Raw genomic sequence first — 12,984 nt, 5'->3', positions numbered from 1 at the left:
TGATTTATTTACACAAAGACTCGCACCTCACTGCAATTCAACACATACCCATCCACATGAGTCCAGGATAAGAACACACATCAAAATTAGAAGTATTTTAAAAGATACAGGAAACAAAAAGAAGAAGCCTTCATTTGTTGCCTGAGGAACAGGATCTGGCACTATGGAAATTTCTAGTAGTGCAAATGCAGAAATAGCTCTAGCGCTCATCATGTTCTTTGCTACTTTGACTTTTAGATATCACTGTTAAGCTGAATACATCATATATAGTTAGGAGACCTTGTGCAAAGAAGCCACGAACTTCACAGGTCAGACTGGCAGGTGAAGGCTCTCCCACTCCCCCCTACAGTATGGAGAATAAAATACTGGCCTAACCTTAAAGGAGCATTGCCACAGACTACCACAGTATATGTAATGCGCTTTAAACACCTAAAAGCATTATATAAGCTCTCAAGTAAAGTATTCTAATAATGAGCTCTAAGTATAAGACACCCTGGCCAACTCATTCCCAGACCACATGCTCTACCGCCATTAGTTAGTGCCAAGGGCTACGCTCTTACTTATACTAGTACTACACAGACTGCAAAAAAGTTGCAGAATGTGGTACCGGGTACACAGAAACTCCGCTTCTTTGTTAAAAAAGAAGAGCAGCCAGCCCAGTTGAACTTCGCATGGGAATAAACCTGCTGCACAGCCCACAAGTACTTGCGCAGGTTTAATCCCATGCTAAGCCTGACCGGGTTGGCTTTTATTTATTAGTATTTATTTTATTTGCTTCTCCTTCTCCTTAAACACAGAAGCGGAGTTTCTGTGCGCCTAGCACCAGCCGCCCTCTGTAAGCTTTCTGCACTCGGATGGATCCCTTGCACGCACACACCCCCGTAGCGCGCGCACGCGGCCATAAGGAGGAACGAGCCCCTCTGCGCGCAAAACGGCCTTGCGAACACAACCACGCGACAGCGCTGCTGCCTCTTTCCAAGGGAGCGGGAATCTCTTCCCGCTTCATCCTAGCTGAAGCGTCCCCTAAAGGTCAAACGGGGCTTGGGGGCCGACCACGCCTTCCCCCCCCCCGAAGCTGAAGAACCGGGAGGGGGGAGACCTTGGTCACCAACTCACCTGGCTGCGCCAGGCCCCTCCCGCCGTTGCTAGGGGCGACCTTCTGCCCGCAACGGGTCTCTAGTCCTGGGCAGTGGCCTGGCTGACTCGGAAACGAAGAGCGCCGGCTTGCTCCAGCCTGCCTGCCTACTTGGCGCCCTCCGTGCCGCCCTCACAGCAAAGAAGCCCACATGAACGCCGCTCCGCCCGCGAGCTCACTCGTTCCCTCCCTCTGCTCTCTAGGGCCCGCCGGCCACGCCCACAGGGTCTTCGCCGCAGCCTGCCATTGGCCGCTCGCTCACCATCCTCGCCCACCGGTTGGAGGAGGGAGGCGTCTGTCTCGTTTCTTCTTCCTCTTCCCCCCCCCCACCAGCAGCCAGCACGGTAGGCTGACCCGACTTCTTCATTGGGTCATCCTCTCCGCCGCCGCCAACCCTCCGCTCCGCCTTGTGACCCACTCAAGGGCGCCTTGGAGACAGCAGGGCCCCACTGGGGCTGCCCAGCGTGACGCCTGCATGAATTCCTGTTGGATTTGCTCTCGCTTCCGCGAGATTACCCACCATTGACCAAATGTCCGTTTTTTGACACCGAGGGGAGCTTGACTAGGGTTGCCAGGTTGGAACCATCCAAAAACCTGAGAAAATGGGGGCGGGCCCTAGTGACATCATTAAACATGATACATTGTATCAACCACAGTTGCTTGGAGCATACCATTCAAAAAAAATTCTCTGGAGATTAAAATAGAAATCTTACCTAAAATAGGGTGTTCCTAAGTCCATCTGAAGTGACAAGGTCATTCTTTCTCACAAGCTTATGGTGATGCAAAATGGAAATGGACTGCCTTCAAGTTGATCCCAGATAGGATCTTCATGGTAAGCAGTATTCAGACAGAGGTGGTTTACTATTGCCTTCCTCTGAGTCTGAGAGGCAGTGACTGGCCCAAGGTCACCCAGTGAGCTTCATGGCTGTGTGGGGATTCGAACCCTGGTCTGCCAGGTCACAGTTCAACGCCTTTAGGGAACATTTAATCTAGCTTACTTGCTTCTGGCAAGAAGGGTTTACGTACCCTCAGGCCAGGCCATTATTGGAAGAAAGGAGCTTAGTGTTGCAGAGATGTTAGATGGGAGCACAGATGGATGCCCCTGAAGGCAGCAACTGTAAGCATGTTTATTAAGGAACTAAGCCCCATAGAACTCAATAGGAGTTACTTCTGAGTAGATATGGTTGCAGCCATGTTAAGGACAAGGGAGGGCATTCTAGGCAAAACAGACAAATAATTGGGTGTCAGAACAAATTAAACCAGAACTATCACTAGAAGCTAAAATGATGAAACTGGGGTTATCATACTTTGGAGACATCATGAGAAGACATGATTCACTAGAAAAGACAATAATGCGGGGGAAAACTAAGAGATGGATTGATTCCATAAAGGAAGCCACAGACCTGAACTTAGAAGATCTGAATAGGGTGGTTCATGACAGATGCTGTTGGTCACTAATTCATAGGGTCGCCATAAGTCATAATTGACTTGAAGGCACATAACAATTTCTTTTAATATAAAACTACCTATGCCTGTGACTGGACCCTGTTGGTCATTTTAATGACAGCAGCATACTCTCATGGGTGGTGGTGGTTGGTATTTATGTGGAATCAATCAGTCAGCTTTATAACTGTTATTCCGACGCTACTGAACAGTGTGCAACTCATTCCTGATGAAGTAAAACCTACTGTAGCAAATTGGGCCTGAGGAATAAGGAAGTAAGGACTACTTCCAAAGTAAGACAGAAAAGGGGTGAAGAGGGGGATGAACAAGGTAGCATAGTGACTAAGTGTGAGGAGTAAAGTTCCTGGCTAAAATATCACCTCAGTGTTTCTGCATTCACTCTTTCCAGTATGAGAACAAATCTATCTTAACAGTCTGTTGTAAGGACACCCTAGAATTTGCCAGCTTAATACTGGTGTAGGCATACAAGTTTGATGCACACCAGTTGAAGCTGATAAGACTATCTGCCCTTCCCCCTCTCCAAATCCAACCTAGAACATGTTAGATGCTCTTGGAGACATCTGCCCATCCACCTCCCTCTTCACATATCCCTCTGCTGCTTGTAGTGCAGCAGGTAGCAAATGAAGAAAGCTTTTTGTGTAGTGGTGGTTCCCTGCCTTTGGAAAGTCCACTTTAGGAAGGCCTGCCTTCTGCCACCTTTTAGGTGAAACATCCCCCCAAATTTTAAAAACTAATTTTGATCCTTTAGTTTTATTTGGATTTCTTTTTCTACTTTGTACATTTAAAATATTTGAATAGTGCATCCAAACAGCTTAGAGAACTGGGGGCTCATTGTCCAATGGAAACTAAGCCACATCCAAGAGTACATTGGCGTTTCAGCACCAGGAAAAACCACACCTCTTTGCTCAGGCTTTTATATGACGTTTACTGCTGTTTTGTCTGTTCTCATTGCTGGATATGTTTTAATTGCTCTTAATGGATTTTAAGATTTGGTTGCTGCTTAGAGGTCTATGATGAGTGGGATACAATACACATAAATAAAATAAATTGTATTTTCAAGTTTAATGCAGCAAAAATACTTCAGCCTGCAACTCTACACCCACTTACTGGGAATAAGCACCACTGTACAAAGTTGGCCTTGTTCTCTTTACATGACTATGCAGTTTGACTTCTTAAAAAAGGTGACCCAACTAGATGAGCAGATTAAGAGATTTAATGCAAGTACCTAAAAACTGAAGATGACAAGTGCAGTCTTTAGAGACATTCCCCTTTTCTTACCATGAACTATTATTTACTTAATTTATACCCTGCCCTTCCTCCCGCAGGAGCCCAGGGAGACAATTAAGGGACTGGCTGCCTACTCCAACACATATGCTTCCCCTAAAAAGGAGTCTTCTTGCTTCAGAAAGTTTTTTACCCATATGCAAAATCTGATGGGGTGGTGAGTAGGGCTGTAAGCTCAGCAAGAGCACGTTTTAAATGCAGAAGGGCCCAGGTTCAGTTTCCAGTATCTCTCAGTACAGCTAAGAACCTATTTGAAACACTGGAAAACTACCATCAACTACTTGTTGGGTCTGAAGCCTTGAGTCTGCAGATGTTGTTGGACTACAAGTCCCATCATCCATACCCATTAGCAAGTTGGCTGGGGATGATGAGAGTTGTAGTCCTACAACATCTGGCGGGCTCCTGCTAGGAGGAAGGGCAGGATATAAATCAAATAATAAATAAACAAACATCTGGGGACCCAAAGTTGAAGAACACTGCTGTAGACAGGAGTTAGATGGACAAATGGCAGCTTCCTAGGAACTATGATTAAATTAAGATTTCCAATATGTTTGCAGCCCTACCTATAAAGAAACTTGTACACTTTCAAAAGGCACTAGTAAAAAACAAATAAACCACCTTATTGGAGATCAGTGTTAAAATATTTTTGCACATTTAAAACTATACCCCTTCACACAAACGCTTCCCAAGCCTCATTCAGGATACATACTATAGATTAATGACTCCACTGTTAGGTATGAGAGGTCAACTAAAATGTTTTGAGGGGTAATTAAACACAACATGAGATTTCTGGTGTCTTTTCAATGTATGATTATGGCTGGGAGTGAAAATTCTAGTTTGTGTCAGACCATTTGGTTTTGGTAGGCGAATAACAGGTATAAAGGGCTTTTTATTTAACAGTAAATGCAGAATACAGAAAATAGTATATAAAGCTACCTTTATTTAGACTTTTACAGAACAGGGCAATGAATACACTTACAGGAAGTTTAAAAACAGCAAGTCACCTTTTTACACCAACTATATTGCCATCAACTTGCTTTAGATGTTACAGAAATGCCAAGTTTTGGGATCAGCTTCCCCATTCAACAGGTATTCAACACAACATCTTAATCCCAAATTATTATATTATACTGCGTTTTTATTGGCATTTGAAGGTTTAGTCTGTGGCCAACAATAATCTAGTTTAGAAGTTACCTATAGCCTTCCTCCAATACACTGCAAAGCACAGAAATGAATGGAAATGCAGGTTTAAAAAAATATTCTAAGCATTACTCTAGAACTAGGAGAGAGGAAAGGCTTATGGCAATACTTACAGGACGTCTCTAAACAGATTTTAGATGGCCAAGTCATTAGAACTAGCCCGATGTACCTACTTTACTCCCATCTATGGACAGTTAGTCTCTCTTTCTCTCCAGCCTCTCTCTTTCTCTCTCTCTCTCCAGCCTGCCACCCATAGCAGCAGTGGACGCCGGACGGGGCCAGCTCCTTCTTAGCCCCCAGGACGCCTGGCCGCTTCACCCCTCCTGCTGTGGGCGCCGCTGGGCGGCCGCGATGGGTCCCCCCAGCCAGAGGGAGGAGGGGTGAAGCCGCCGGCCGTCCTTTCCAGAGCAGGAGCTCCGGGGCTAAGAAGGAGCCGGCCCAGCCTGCCCTCCACGGCTCCTGCTGAGGCTGCCCGGCCGCGTGGGCCCTGTCTCGGCAGCGGTTGCTAGGAGACGGGGCCCACGCGGCCGGGCAGCCTCAGCAGGAGTGGAGGCCGGCCAGGGCCGGCTCCTTCTTAGCCCCGGAGCCGGTTCCCCTGCTCAGGAAAGGGCGGCCGGTGGCTTCACCCCCCCCTGCTGTGGGCGCCGCTGGGCGGCAGCAGCCACGATGGGCCCCCCCAGCCAGAGGGAGAAGGGGTTTCTTTTATAAAGGGCCCATTCTGGCCTGTTCCGTTCCGTTCCAGCTTTTACACCGTCCCACAAAAAAGGCAGTGTTTTATAATGACCCCAAAGATCGGGCAGGTTTGAGCCCCTCCCTCATCCTAACCTACCTCCAAGGTTGGTGTAAGAATAAAACATAAACTCTTGGGTGTCTCCCTGAGCTCATTGGAGGAAAGGCAGCATACAAACATGACTTGCTTAAAGTTCAATTAATTAAGCAAACTAATGTTACTGTTAGTGCCCACTTGCCCTCAATCTTTGTCCCACCTCCAGCCGGTTTGAGGACAAATATTCCAAAAACTTTCAACTCTTGATGGGACCAGGAACTTGGATGCCAAACACATCCACTTCCTCTATTAGAAGGGGTAGAGAACCTAACACGATTCCAATTGCCCATCAGCCCCAGCCAGCATGACAGAGATTATGGGAGTTGCAGCTGTCCAACATTCATCTGGAGGGCTACAGGTTCCCTATCCCTGCACTAAAATGTGACAGAATGTTAAAAGATGTATTCTCCTTCCTAGTTGTAGCCAGAACTTTATACTACAGGATTACTTCAAACACTGCAACCAATTAAAACTGGAAGCAAGACTATCAATCCATTGTCCGTATTACTTTTAATCCTAGATTGTCCATAATACTCATGGATTTTGAACATATTTTTGAAACAATTTTGCATTGCTGTATTACCATAACAGGAAATAATCTGTTATGTGCCTTCAAGTCGATTACGGCTTACGGTGACCCTATGAATCAGCAAACTCCAATACCACGTCGTGAACCGCCCTGTTCAGATCTCGTAAATTCAGGTCTGTAGCTACCTTTACGGAATCAATCCATCTCTTGTTTTGTCTTCCTCTTTTTCTACTCCCTTCTGTTTTTCCCGGCATTGTCTTTTCTAGTGAATCAAGTCTTCTCATTATGTGTACAAAGTGTGATAATCTACATGTACTCAAATTTTAGTAAAAAATATTTTGGTGACACATCGAAGTGATCAAATATTCAACATTTGAACAATATTCAAATGTGATCAGCTGATTAAATGACAGAAGTTAATCAATTAAAAACATTCAAGTACTGTATATACCATCCCTTAAAAATGTTTAAATTTCTATTGAGTAATATGTTGCCATGAAAAAGTTATACTTTCTGGTAACAATTCTTTACAAACAGGTCAGTGTTAAAGGGGTGGAGGTGGAGAGTGGGAAAAAGAAAATAATCCAAAATACTTAGGATACAATATACTGCCATCCTCTCTGGAGCATAGATGTTCTAATGAAAAACAAAATGCATTTTGTTACATGCCAGCTGATTACTGGTGAATTGCATAATCTGTTCAGAGAACAGAGGCGGCAATGTCTGCTCCGAAAACTTGTGCCTCATAAGAGAACTTGGGCTGGCCAAGGCATTACAATCAAAATAACTTCATGCAATACCTCTCACTTTGCAAGACCAAAGACCCAGATGACAGAACAAGATAATCCACAAGTTACTCTATTACATAAATATTTCATTGTCTTGGCTAATTCAAGGCTTCTTTCCTCCTCCTCCTCCTCCTCCTCTTCCTCCCATCAGCTGCCACTTACTTATTTGTTTGTTTATTTAATATCCTGCTCTTCCTCCCAGTAGGAGCCCCCCTCCCGTCAATATTTAGGTTGTAAGTTCCTATGGGCAAAGCCCTTTATTCTGTTATACATCTGTAACACACCACATACGCATCTTCCTGGTAGCATGTATATTGGTGTCCTTACAGGTAGTCCCCACCATTTTCCAACTGCCTCCTTCTGTAGATCCAAGTGCCCTTCAGAAGTGAGGCAACACCCTTCCATGTATCACCAGCCTTCATGGCTAAAAGATTAGAAATTCTAATTCCTTGTCATACATTGGCATTAAAAGCAACTATGTTCAAGGCTGATTGACAAAGGCTAAGCAACAATTCACACATAATTGCAGGAGTGTGATTGTTTTTGACAGCAAAGTAAAAAAAAGCCTTTTTTATTATGTACATACAAGACAACGGCCCTTTGGCACTTTGGCAGGAAGGTTGTACAAAAGCAAACAATAGCTAGGTTTAGTTAATGTTTTCTGTGGGTGGGTGCATACACGTGTGAAAGAACAGGATTGCCCAGTTCTGTGATAACTGCTTAGTGAGCAATAGTGTAATCACCAACGAGAGCCTATTTACATCCTTCTTTTATTTTTGGTAGAAAAAGGAATCCAGGATTTGACAGATGGATTTAATCAACAGTGTTTCATGAATGATGTTCAAGGTCTAAAAATGATCACAGTAACTAAGTACACAGATTACATAATAATAATAAATAATAATAATAAAATTTAATTTCTTCATCGCCTATCTGGCCAATGGCCACTCTAGCCGACTTACAAAATTATTAAAATACAATTAATAAAATACAGTAATACAATATAAAACAATAGATCTGCAACAACAATATTAAAACTGGGCAGGAGGCATTACAATTATATCAATTAACCCTCCCCGGATACCCCGAAGGCCTGCTGAAAAAGCCAGGTCTTTAAGGCTTTCCGAAATACATTTAGGGAAGAGGCATGCCGGAGATCTTGTGGGAGGGAGTTCCAAAGAGTGGGGGCCGCCACTGAGAATGCCCTCTCTCTTGTACCCGCCAATCTGGCTGTTTTTGTTGGCGGGATTGAGAGAAGGCCCTGTGTGGCCGATCTTGTCGGGCGGCATAATTGGTGGTGTTGAAGGCGCTCCGTGAGATAAACTGGGCCGAAACCGTATAGGGATTTATAGGTGAATACCAACACCTTGAATTGGGCTCGGAAAACAACTGGAAGCCAGTGTAGGTCGAACAACACTGGTGTGATGTGATCTCGGCGGCGACTATTCGTAAGTAGTCGAGCCGCCGCATTTTGTATCAGTTGTAATTTCCGGACTGTTTTCAAGGGTAACCCCACGTAGAGCGCATTACAGTAATCTAATCGAGAGGTGACCAGGGCATGTACCACCAGTGGGAGCTGATGAACAGGAAGGTAGGGTTGCAGCCTTCGTATGAGCTGTAGTTGGTACCAGGCTGCCCGGCTCACTGCCGAAATCTGAGCCTCCATGGACAGCCTGGAATCAAGCACAACCCCGAGGCTGCGGACCTGGTCCTTTAGGGGTAAGCTCACCCCATTGAACTTCAGGTCAATGTCACCCAACCTTCTCTTGTCCCCCACAAGTAGTACCTCGGTCTTATCAGGGTTCAACTTCAGCTTGTTCCTTCCCATCCATCCACTCACGGATTCCAGGCACTTGGACAAGGTCTCCACAGCCAACTCTGTTGAAGATTTAAACGAGAGATAGAGCTGAGTGTCATCCGCATATTGATGACACTGCAGCCCAAATCTCCTGATGATTGCTCCCAGCGGCTTCATATAGATGTTAAATAGCATGGGAGAGAGGATAGAGCCCTGTGGCACACCACAATTGAGAGGCCAAGGGTCTGATACCTCCTCCCCCAACGCTACCTGTTGGTACCTGTCGGAGATAAAGGAATGGAACCACTGTAATACAGTGCCTCCAATTCCCAATCTCTCCAGGCGAAGCAGAAGGATACTGTGGTCGACAGTATCAAAAGCCGCTGAGAGATCGAGGAGGACAAGAAAGGTGGATTCTCCCCTATCTAATGCCCTCCTCAAATCATCAACCAGAGCGACCAAGGCTGTTTCAGTTCCGCGACCAGTCCTGAAACCCGACTGGTATGGATCCAAATAATCCGTTTCATCCAAGTGTGCTGACAACTGGTTGGCCACCACTCGCTCAATGACCTTGCCCAGAAATGGTAGATTCGAAATTGGGCGGAAGTTATCGAACACTTGGGGATCCAAGGAGGGCTTCTTTAAGATGGGCTTTACAATTGCCTCCTTGAAGGCTGATGGCATCACACCCTCTTTCAAGGATGCGTTTACCACCGCTTTGATCCCCTCGCCCAATTTCTCTCTGCAGCTCACAAGGAGCCACGAAGGGCAAGGATCAGTAAGACAAGTGGTTGGCTTCACAGATGAAAGCACCTTGTCCACTTCCTCAGAAGGGAGAAGCCGAAACCGATCCCAATTTACTGGCTTGCAACTGGCCAACTCTGGTTCATCGACTGTGTCCACGGCGCGCGGGATCGAGCTCCGTAAGTGTTCGATTTTATCAGCGAAGTGTTTTGCTAATAGGTCACAGGAGGCCTTTGACTGTTCCAAGGGTTCCTGAGCAACTGGACCGACCAGGCTTCGGACCACCTGGAACAGCCTCCTGGGACAACACTCCGCAGACGCAATAGAGGCAGCAAAGAAAGCCTTCTTTCCTACCTTTATTGCCACTTGGTAGGCAGCTACTGCTGCTCTAACCTGTGTCCGGACATCTTCGGAGCGGGATTTCCGCCACCGGCGCTCTAGTCGTCTCACCTCCTGTCTCAAGCTACGCAACCACGGTGTATACCATGGAGCTAGCTGAGTTCTATTCAGGGGGAGAGGACGTTTCGGAGCCACCTGGTCTAATGCCCTGGTGATCCCCACATTCCACTCCTTCACCAGGGTTTCGACCGGGCGACCTTCAGCAGGTTCCAATTCCCCAAGCGCAGTCAGGAATCCATCCGGATCCATCAGGCGTCTGGGGCGGACCATTTTAATAGGTCCTTCACCCCTGCAGAGGGGGCATGGCAACGAGAAGTCCATATTTACCAGGTAGTGGTCTGACCATGACACAGGAGTGGCATGAATCACTCCCAACTTCAGACCACTTCTCTCCTCTCCCAGGACAAATACTAGGTTGAGAGCATGACCGGCTACATGGGTGGGCCCAGTATTACTTAGGTACAGTTCCCAGGAAGCCATGGTTTCCAGGAAATCCCAAGGGGCTCCTATGAGAGCGGCCTCGGCATGCACGTTAAAGTCACTACCAGCTCTGGGGACAATGCCCGTACAGCCGAGACCATCTCTAGCACCTCGGCCAGGGAATCTGCCGTGCAGCGGGGTGGGCGGTACACCAGCAAGATCCCTAAACTGCCCTTCGGGCCCAACCTCCAGTACATGCAATCAACAATTTGAGTCCTATGGAGGGGAGGTCTGGCAAAAACCGGTTTTGGTCAAGTCCCCTCTGTGGAAACGAACTGAGTGGAGCCATCTCCATTCTGGAGATAGCTAACTCCCTTTGGCACATGGAGGTGCTGCCAGTGTCACTTTCCCTCCCCAGGGCCAGAAAAGGAGAAGACTGCACAGGAGTGACCAACAAAATCTTCCACAGACCACATATCGGTATCTTCAAGACCCAAAGATTAGAGATTAGGTGGAGATGTAAAATTATGCATACTATTTACAGCCAAACTCTTCCCATATGCAGCCAGTGGGGGGGGGGGAGAGGAGAGAAGAGAAGCATTCTCTGCTCATAAAACACACAAAAGGTGCTATGGGGTCAGCTTTGTGAACATGAAAGGCCCTCCTCGGGAAAGGATAGTGAGCAATAGCAAGAAGAGAATACAAAATGAGACTGCATCAGTGACATACTCATCATCTACTGGACTGGAGTGGAATGAAGGCCACTCTTTGATCACCTACAAGCTGCTTTTTGTAGTCTGATTCCTCTCAAATTCTACAGTTCTGTCCTTTTTTTCTATGTATTTCAGAGCACACAGAGAGAAACCCCTCAAATAACTCATCAGAATCCAATTAAAGCTCCAGTTTTTTCAATCAAGTGATTAGGCTAACACAAAGGAGACATTCCTCCCTCGCTAGACTGACACAGTAACATTTCATACCTGTAGCATGGAAATCTCAGCTACAGCACATATTGTTTCTTCTGCATGAGCTAGAACAAGTATGGGAAGGACAGAGAAAAGTTGCTAGATTGAAACCAGAAATAAATTTGAAAGACAGGAGTGCCCTCAGGATACAGCTTCAACATTTGTGAGTTTCACTGCTGAATCTTGTTAACTCTGCATGATAGCAGCAAACATGTCTTGATAATTTAAATCTTGCTTTTTAGTTCCCCAACGTGTCATTTTCCCCCTTTAAAAAAATCTTGAAGACATCTCTCTCCCATCTTTTCAGTTCAACATAAAGTCTCACCTGAAGTCACACACAAAAAAACCAACTGTAGTGATTAGGCCACTTCACTAGCTTATTCAAAGCAATTTTAGCTCAACGTACTACAATTATGTAAAGAAAAAAGGGTAATCAGTTATTGTACAGAGCATCGAGATGCTCTTGCATCGCCTGCAACTAATCAGAAAGATCTTTGCCTCTCCCTGAAAAGCTGGCTGAAGTCAGAAGGATTCAGTTTGGGGCAAGAGAAACCAGAAAGTAAATAAAATTTCAATTAATATAGATTAAAATCAAGCATGGGATCAGATTTTTGCATATAGTCTTGATACTGGTGATACATGAATAGGTTCCAATACTATCTCTCTCGTGAGTTGGGATGTGTGCGCGCACAGGTATATACACACATGCCCATACACACCAGTGCCAACTGGAATAACAACCCTTTACCTCAGAAGCTAAGCTAATCTATCCAAGAATTATTCAGTAGTGGCAATATCCTGGAACTGGTTCTGCCAAGTGTTGTTGGTTCTCTCTCCCCCCCCCCACGCCTATAGAAGAAAGGAGGCTGTGAGAACAGCATATAAAGTGCAAAATGCTTCTGTTAAGTAGCATGAGGCAGAATGTGAGTGGATGAAGCAATGGTGGCAGCAAGCTTACCATGCCTTTCAGACAGCACATGAATCAGTCAAAATGCATCACCTCCCCACAAACCAGTGCATAGAGAAGAATACCCACCTACTGATGTGCTAAATGGAGAGCATTTTTGCCCCCACCCCCACCCCAGCTGTGAATATCAGTGAGAGAGTCACATTCTCCCCGAAGAGGCAGTGCCTCTGAGCTCAGGTGGATGAACAGTGCAGGACTGCTGAACTCACTACTACAAGTGTGCATACCAGTGTGAAAGATCTTATCACAATGCAAAAATAAAAAATAGTGGACCCCAGCCCCTCTTTTCAAACACTCATTCAAGCTGTGCACATGCCATCCCTTTCGCATGAGGTGAGACCTCCCCTGGAGCAGATGTGCTTTGTCTCTCTGCACAGGATGACTTCCAAATGAGTGCAAGTATCTGGACCGCCCAGGCCAAGTTCTGTAGTTGCACAGAAAGCACAAACCTATAGCTGGGCCACA

At 45.9% G+C, this 12,984-nt stretch overlaps 1 protein-coding gene across 2 annotated transcripts in view; it reads right to left on the bottom strand.

Moving 5' to 3' along the window:
• Positions 1 to 1,361, bottom strand: part of STARD7 (StAR related lipid transfer domain containing 7) — a 34,960-nt gene extending 33,599 nt beyond the window's left edge. Inside the window, exon 1 of one of the 2 annotated variants that reach the window (XM_061592961.1) lies at positions 1,117 to 1,361. The gene's annotated coding sequence lies outside the window, so the exon portion shown is untranslated. The remainder of the gene's footprint in view (positions 1 to 1,116) is intronic. The other variant, XM_061592962.1, reaches the window with a different exon arrangement.
• Between the last annotated feature and the right edge of the window lie 11,623 nt (positions 1,362 to 12,984).

The sequence above is a fragment of the Rhineura floridana genome, chromosome 12 (genome assembly GCF_030035675.1).
Source record: "Rhineura floridana isolate rRhiFlo1 chromosome 12, rRhiFlo1.hap2, whole genome shotgun sequence".
NCBI lineage: Eukaryota > Metazoa > Chordata > Lepidosauria > Squamata > Rhineuridae > Rhineura > Rhineura floridana.
The sequence above is the reverse complement of the archived record's forward strand: the minus strand, read 5'-3'. Positions and strand labels throughout refer to the sequence as shown.